We start from the raw sequence: 8,397 nt of genomic DNA, 5'->3' as shown, positions 1-8,397 counted from the left end.
CCAAATAGAAAACTTGGATTGAGGTCTTTTTGACATGGCACGCCTGCTGCACGACAAAATATGAAATTGAGCAGTTGAAAAACTTATTATTAGGAAAAATCACTATTTTGGTTTCTTATTTTCAAGACTTAGGCCAATGTGTTCCCTTATTAGCAAGATTTTGAAACCAAAACAGCTCATTAACCATGAGAAATGATTGACATAGGAATAGTGCTGTTAAACAAAACGAGTAGCTCGAAAACTCGAATGGGCTTAGTTGGATAATGTTCAAGCTCGGCTCATTAATTTTAGTAAACGAGTCGAGTTTGAGCTAGAAATATACTCAATTAATTAACGAGCCAAGTCAGCTCGAATCGTTTGTTATTCGAGTAGTTCGTTTGGGTTCAATAAGAAATGACATATATGTCATTTTATAAAACTTGTGTGATTGAATTGTGACATTTTTATGAATATCACCAAAATTGACAATAAAAGCTGTTCGAGATTTCAAGATCATGCAAGCTCAGCTCGTATGTGATAAACGAATCGAGCTCGAGTCACAAGTCTCATTCGTCGATCCAATGTTAAACATACTTCAAGACTCGTCCACTTAGCTGAGCGAGCCCGAGCCTGACTCGATAGATGCACGAGTCAAATTCGAGAATCAAACACTACTCATTTACTGAAATTAACGATCCGAATCGAATATGAAGTATTGCATCTGATCCAAACCCAAACCCATTTAAATAAAAAATAATTATAAAATATATATACATATTAATCATTTAATAGTCATACACTCCCGATACCCACACCCCATAAACATAACCCCGTACCTATCGCTGCTTCTCCCATTCCTTGTCTTCATTTATTTCCAGAAAAAAAATTTCATATTTTTCCTCTGCCATTTCTCCCTGCTAAACCTCTTTCACCCTCTAGTCTAGTGCAGCACAGCATCAATCTTGTCTTCCTCTTGAGTAGTGACGCGAAATTTTCCAACTCCGCCTCCAATTTCCGCCGCTGTTGACGCTGCCATTGAAGTACTTTTGTGCTTTCCAGAATTCGTCTTTTTGGAGAAAAAATCGTGCTATCCTAGGTAAGCTTTTCCTTCTTCTCATCAGTTTGCCAAGTCTCCTTTTTTATTTTGAGTCCATAAATGAATCGATGAATCTTTAGTTCTTGATTTGAGAAAGGGTTGACATAGTGATTAAGGTCTTCTTTCTACTTATTTTGTCTGGCTCGATTCTTATTCTCCCTCATATAATCTAAATCACAAGCATTATTTATATGTACATTTATGTAGATGCAGAACCGTAAGCTTGACATTTAAATAAGACTTAGCATTTATATAGGAACTTTAAGTTTTTAATTTATTACCTTGCCAGTGACTTGTTTGATTTTGGGAATATTGAAAATAGATGCAGAACCAAAATTGGATTTCAATTGAAACAATGTGATTAGCCCCTTGGGTTGGCTCAGATGGTTTCGGAATAGTTTAATTAGGTCCCGAGATCGTGTGTTCGAATAACCTCTCTGTTGCTTGTGTATCCTCGAGTGACGGGATACACATGCGCAAGGAGATTAGTCTGACAAACTTAAAATATTTCTTGTGTTGAAAAAAATATTTTGAAACAATGTGATTAGTTCTCAATGGGCACCAATTAGCAGCAAATCAAAACTAATTAGAGAGAGAGAGAGAGAGAGAACTTGCGTTTAATCGGCCACCTCATTAGTTTGCCAAGGTTAGCGAGCCATGATGTGTTAGTCACTAATGCTCCAGTAGTTTTTCATTAATATATGTATTGGTTGCTATTCCGCGGACGTATTCTTCCAAATTGAATTCTGGTGATCATGATTGTCTAGACTTTATTCTTGGAAGCACTCTTCATTATTGTCCATACGTTCAATGTTTTTGCTTAATATATCTTTTCTTGTTTTTATTGTAAAAATTGTGAAACTTGAGAGCTATGAAAGGTGTTGAAATCTACAAGACAGTTGCACATGATGTAACTTGAGAAAGATGTCCCATTCAATAACCCCATTGTTTTAACTCTAGAAAAGTATATCTCATTAAACAGAATTAATGCAATTTATTAATTATCAGCAAAAGAATTTTTGTAACTAATTTTGATCCTTAGATGCATACTTTCTTGGTATACTGAAATCAACATTAATCACTAGAAAAGCAACTACAAATAATATCGAAGATGAGTATCGGCACGTGTGATGCACGTACACCTAGACTAGCATTTTTAGTCGATAAGACTCTAGTTTAGTAGCTAATGTTAAGATCCCAAGAATTAGAGATTCGAGATTTCTAAATCTCCTTACCCCCTCCTTACTTCTTAAATTAAAAAAAAAAAAAAAACTAGCATGTTTTAAACTTATTTTCTTATTGTAACTAGTAATAATTTCCAAACTAACGTAGAATTACAAAAGAAATACTATAAAGAAACATACGTAATACCATTTAGTTCGTCTCATTAGCCGCAGTAAACACGACTTTTTCCTAAGTCTCGAGTACGGCCAAAGCTACAAAGAATTGGACAAGTTCTACCCCCCAAAAGGAACTCGTCGAACTTCGTCGCTTCATGACACCCGCCACTCAACCGTTCCTGCTTCTTTTCCCTTCATTACTACTCTCTTCTGACTTGTCTAGGATCATGTTGTTGACAAATTCTTCATGGATATGTACAACTTGTTAACATTGAGTTACAGCTTTTAATAAAAAAAAAAAAAAAAAAGTTACAACTTGTTCATACTTCATATGGTATTACACCTGCGATTTACCGTTCCTGCTTGTTGATATTGTTGACAGCTTCTTCGTGGATGCGTATGCAGAACAGTTGAATGGGCAGCGGGCAAAAATTTAAGGATGATGAAGCTCCAACTGGTTGGCTTTAATCCTTGATTTAGATTTCTCTTACGAAATCTTAAGTTAGGGGGTGAAGAGTTGGGATTCAGTTTCTTCACTAGTCAAAGTTTCAGCCAATTTTCTGCCTTGGCTTGATTACCAGATAAATTAAATATCTGTCTAACTAAGGATTCCTATTCTTTTCTGTGACCCTTTCCATATTCCTTTTTCAAAAAATTTAAAAAAAACATGCATAAAGTCAAAGTTTTTTTTTTTGTGGCCAATTTAGTGATCTAGATTATAGAAATAACGTAATTGAACATAAATAAGTTATGCAAGTATCCAATTTGGCAAATTGTTAACAGGTAATTAAAAAAAGATGACTTTAAATTAGTGTTCAAGTTTATTTATTTATTTAGTTACTTGAAAACGCTTTTTTTTTTTTTTTTGCACAATGTGGAAATGTTCAATAACACCTAATAATTATTTTAAGTAAGAAATTATTTAAACACCTAATAATTTCCCCAAATGAAACAAGCATAAACACAGCATTAGTAGTTTTTTTTTTTTTTTTTTGGAGCACAACATAAGTAGTAAACTTGGTTCAAGAGATTTTTGTGCACTTTTTTTTTGAATCTCATTTGACACGTCCATAGCATTGAGCTACTGACAATAACAAAATTCAGGTGAATATCAAGTCCAAAGCGTACTTCACAATGCAAGTAAATTGGACAGGAGTTTCATGAAAATTACCTTCAAGCCTTAAGCAAATAATTTCTTGAAAGTCATCAATTTAGTTGTCATTTACACGAGTCAAAATTTTTTGACATCTTCATTTCTAGCTTGGACAAAGGCAGATAAACTACAGAATCACTCAAATACTATTTTCAGTACTTTAAATTTCAATCCCTAACCGGTTTTTCAAAAAAAAAAAAAATCTTTCAGTCCCTAGCCGCTTTGTTGGCTCTAATACCAATTTATTAGAATTTATAGTATAACTTTCTAATAACACTTAGTTCTGAGAAAAAAAAAATGGTTTATTAAGACTTGTATTGGGGCTTAAAAAATGGAGTTTAAATTCTCTATTCATCAACTCTCTATTTATAGAGCATACGATAAACAAATCAATATAATCTTATGCCAACAAATCTCAACAAAAGTACTTATAATTCAAAATGTTTGAACTAGTCAAAAAAACTATAAATGTGGAACTACTCATAATAACAAGATTTATTCAACAACTAATTCATTTATTCTAGGGTTAACAAGTCTGTAATAAGGTCGCATATCTCAACAGAATTTAGAGCATAAATTACTGATACTTTCTTGCCATCCACTTTTGTAGCTCCACAATACTTCAATATCAAACAGGTAAGCCATCTAAAATAAGTATTTTTCCACAGAGATATATTATCTCGAATATCATCAGCTCCTTCCACACAAAAAGCTACAATTTTAAGTCTATCTCTTCAAGGTCATTTGTTTTGGACTTTTCGATTTTATTTTTTGCTTTTTCTTTGTTTGTTACAGTACTACCACCTGGAGTTAATCTTTTTAAAGTTCGTCTTAAATGGCAGTTCCTGATTTCTTTTATGAGCAATATATGGAAACCTCATATGCAACTAAATTTTTTCTCTTTCATTCTTTTGTTAAAATCTTTTGTAATTTCTTCAAATAGAATAATTTGAATGTGCTTTTATGACATTATTCCATTTGCACCGAATAAAATATATGGACCTTAACTTTTAAAACAATCATTGCAGATAATATTAGAGATCATTAATATCACGTGAAAGACACGTGCTATTAAATAAAGTATTATATTCTAAAATTTTATATCTTATTGTAATACGAATAAATATCTTACCAAATTCACGAGAAATTACAAAAGAAAAACTATAGAGAAACAGAAAAGAATCATTTGAGTTCATCTCAATTGACACAACAACCAAGACTCTTATTTGAGTATCTATACGGTCATCACAAAAGCACCGTTACTCGCAACCCAAAATTGCTGCACCAAGACATATTTTCCGCGACTCATACCTTTAAAGGTTCAATATGGAAAAAAATTTAAGTAAAAACAGGTTTCTTTGTCTCTGATGTCAACGGTATTCACAATAGGGGGCAACTGTAGTTTTTGATGTTTTGTTCTTGAATGGTCTATGGTAAGTTTTAGACTCTTAGTCTAGCATATTATCAATCTTAGGAAAATTTTAATCATAGCCCGTTAATAGGTATTGTCAAAATTTTTTTTTAATTCCTTTTTAGTTGCTCTATGACGAGCTGCTCCGTGTTTTGCTTTTCTGGTACTAGTTTGTGTCAATGAAATATAACTAACATGCAAAAATTACCCTATAGCCATGGATGTAGTGTATAGGTAACCACTTAAGCAAAGCAAACCTGTCTCAAGAAAGTACCTCATCATAGTATTGTTGGCAATTTCTTTAGTTCAACATTCCTCGACAACTTCATTTCTACCATGGACAAAGTAGTAGAGAAATTAAAGAGTCGCAATTGGTAGCTTCTTCATCTGCTCAAGAACCCCACAGTCGCCTATCTTCAGTGATTAGAATTGAAGTTCTGTAATTTTAGGGCTGGCCGTTTTGAAGGCATTTTACAATTCACAAATTCAGACATGTTTTAGAGCAAAATATCATCCATTATGTTATTAAGGTGGCAATATTTCTTCTTATTCTTTTGGAAAGTTAAAAAAAAAATTGTCTATTTCAAAGTATCTAACATAAGAGACAATGAGTTACAAGGGTGCGAGGGTGCCCGGATTCAATTTTTTGAGTCTGTTTTTGGATAACAAAGTGAAGTTACTGTAGCAATTCCAATGATTGCCAAGTGATTTTCATTTTATTTTGACACGTGCCACATCTCTCTTTTGAGGAAATTATCTTCATTTTTTCTTTTCTTCTTTTTACTTTCTTTTTTTTTGTCACCTTATTTCCTTTCTCCTTTCTGAATAAAATTAACTAAACAAACCCTTATTTACATTGCAACTTTTTCATTTAGTTTCTATTTTGTACTTCTTTCTTTTTTTTCCCTTCATTCTCATCATTTATTCTGCTTTTTTCTCTATTGGATTAGTTGATGAATTTTCTTTCAATGTTATCCATATATAACTAAATAACTGGTTTCGTTATAGGAACTGCAGAAAGAGTTTGACATTTGCTTTCTTACTAAGTCTAGTAATCATGATTCATGATTTTCTCCTCTTACCGTCTCTTTTTGGTGTGTACTATTTAATATTTATTGTTACTTTTTGCCTCCTAATCAGAAACCTTTGCTTATTCTTTTTGTTACCATTTCCTCCTTCATTTGACTTCCTTTTTCCCCCTAAAAGAGACAAGTTGAAATTTGCATGTAATGTTGTGAATACTTTTTCGCCATAAATCTAAAGAAATGTGTTTTTTTTTGTTTTTTAAAATTTTATTTATTCTAAAATTACTTTTGGTCTGTTTTATTTTTGGAAAAAAATTCCCTAAGGCTAAAAAGAGGACTGGTGGTGATTACATGACAAATTTTCAGGTTGACAATGAAAGAATTGTAACTACATTTTCCTCGTAAAATAATAAATGCCATTATACATATTCATTCTAATTTTAATTTTTTAATTATTAAAATTGATATTTGATAATAGGATAATAGTGCTAGAGTGGAGGAGAAAGAATTTGACAAGTGAATGTCTAAGATAAATGATGATTAGAAAGGAAATGGTGAGACTTGCAGAATTAAAAATTAATCAAAACCTCTTAATTTATGGATATATAATTATATTTTGATATTTTGATTTATATAAAGTTTCTTAATAATGAAAAGTGCTTATTTACTGGATAAAGTGGATGATATATAAAATAATTGTTGGGCCTTGTTATTTAGGATGTGAAGAAAATATTTCGTATCTCTTCATTTTGAATTACTAGCCTGTATCTATGATAGGTAGTTTATTTTCATAGTTTTAAATTTTAACAAATAATATTTTGAGAATAAAGAAGTGTAAAATTAGATTTCAGAATCTTTTGTCTAAACTGGTTATATATGACTTTTCCTCTAATTCTTTTTTATTGTCCCTGATGATAGATAATGTAATTAGAATTTGAGATAATTGCTATGTGTGGGACTAGACCTATCATTATTATTTGGTTGAAGGAGTTGATAAAGTTTCTTTTGATATTATGTTTTAACTAGCTGAAATGATAGCGATTGTCAAAGGACTGTAGTTAGTCGTGGAAGTTAGCATTAAGCCTTTCAATCTAGAGTGTCAATTAAGAAGACATTTTTGCTATCAAACTAATTGTTGTTTCAATATTGTATATGTAGATCTGGAAATATGATAGTTCATATTTTTATCTAAAATTACTGTTTGTATTCTAGAGCTATTTGGTGAGATAATGTTCTCACCTATTTGTAATGCTATTAGGCAGGATTTAAATGAGTGGATTGACTCGCTTTTTCACTCAAAAAGAAAGAAAGATGTGCAAGTTTGTCTGTTTTTATTGATGTTGAAGACTGTGATATGTTTTGGTGGTTTTATAAGCTTTTTATATTTATTAAAGTGCTAGAAATAATATGATTGTTTTTTGTTTAGTTACAACTAATATTATGTTGTTATTAAACCGACAATGCACTCATAACGGATTTGTTTTCTCTTTTTTTTTTTTTGGTACATTATGTACACATAATGCTGGTTAAAAATTTTTTGTTCAAATCACAAAAAAATAGGGGACTAACTTCATAGATAGAATTTTTCTTCACAATAATTTTTTTATTATTTTGATACTCAATTTTCTCATATATCTCTATTCATTACATACCAAAATGATTTGTTATTATGTATTCAATTAAGTTTCTAGGGTGCCCGTATCTCTAGTATTTACATATATTTATATTGATTCATGAAGGATAATTACATGTGGCCTTCATTAAATCGGATTGGAAGGCTATCAAAAGTTACAAGGCTCGTTTGGCCTCAAAAAAGGGATGTCTTTTTTTTTTCGATATCAATAATAGTTGTATAACCTATTCTACCCTAATTTACAGAGAGAGAAAGTCTAAAAAAACTTATGTGTCAGAAACTAATAGGTATATAAACCTGACTTGATCAAGAAAATGCTACGGCATCTTACTTGAATTTTTTTGCCGCAGAACTCCCACCTACAGCCCGGTGGCCACTGAACCAAGCTCAATGGTTCTCAAGAAAGGGATGTCGTTAGGTAGTATATTTAGTTTTAGGGATAATTTCAGAAACCTCCCCTGAGGTTTCTGACATTTACACTTACCTCCCCTGTGGTTTGAACAATTACACTGACCTCCCCTGAGGTTACTAATCCTTTACAAATTCAGTCCAAATGATTAAAATATTATTTTAGAGAGTGAAATTAGAATTTTGTACCTGAATTGTCCTTTGTGCCACATGTCCAATGAATGGCAAAGTATTACAAATTAATTAACAATTAATAAACTTTAACGAGCGTAGTTTATAGGCAAATACGTATTGCCTATTTAAAGTACCAGCTCTTTACATGTATTTTACTTTCAAACATTTACTTTATCAC

Source organism: Coffea arabica, chromosome 1e (genome assembly GCF_036785885.1).
Source record: "Coffea arabica cultivar ET-39 chromosome 1e, Coffea Arabica ET-39 HiFi, whole genome shotgun sequence".
NCBI lineage: Eukaryota > Viridiplantae > Streptophyta > Magnoliopsida > Gentianales > Rubiaceae > Coffea > Coffea arabica.
The sequence above is the reverse complement of the archived record's forward strand: the minus strand, read 5'-3'. Positions refer to the sequence as shown.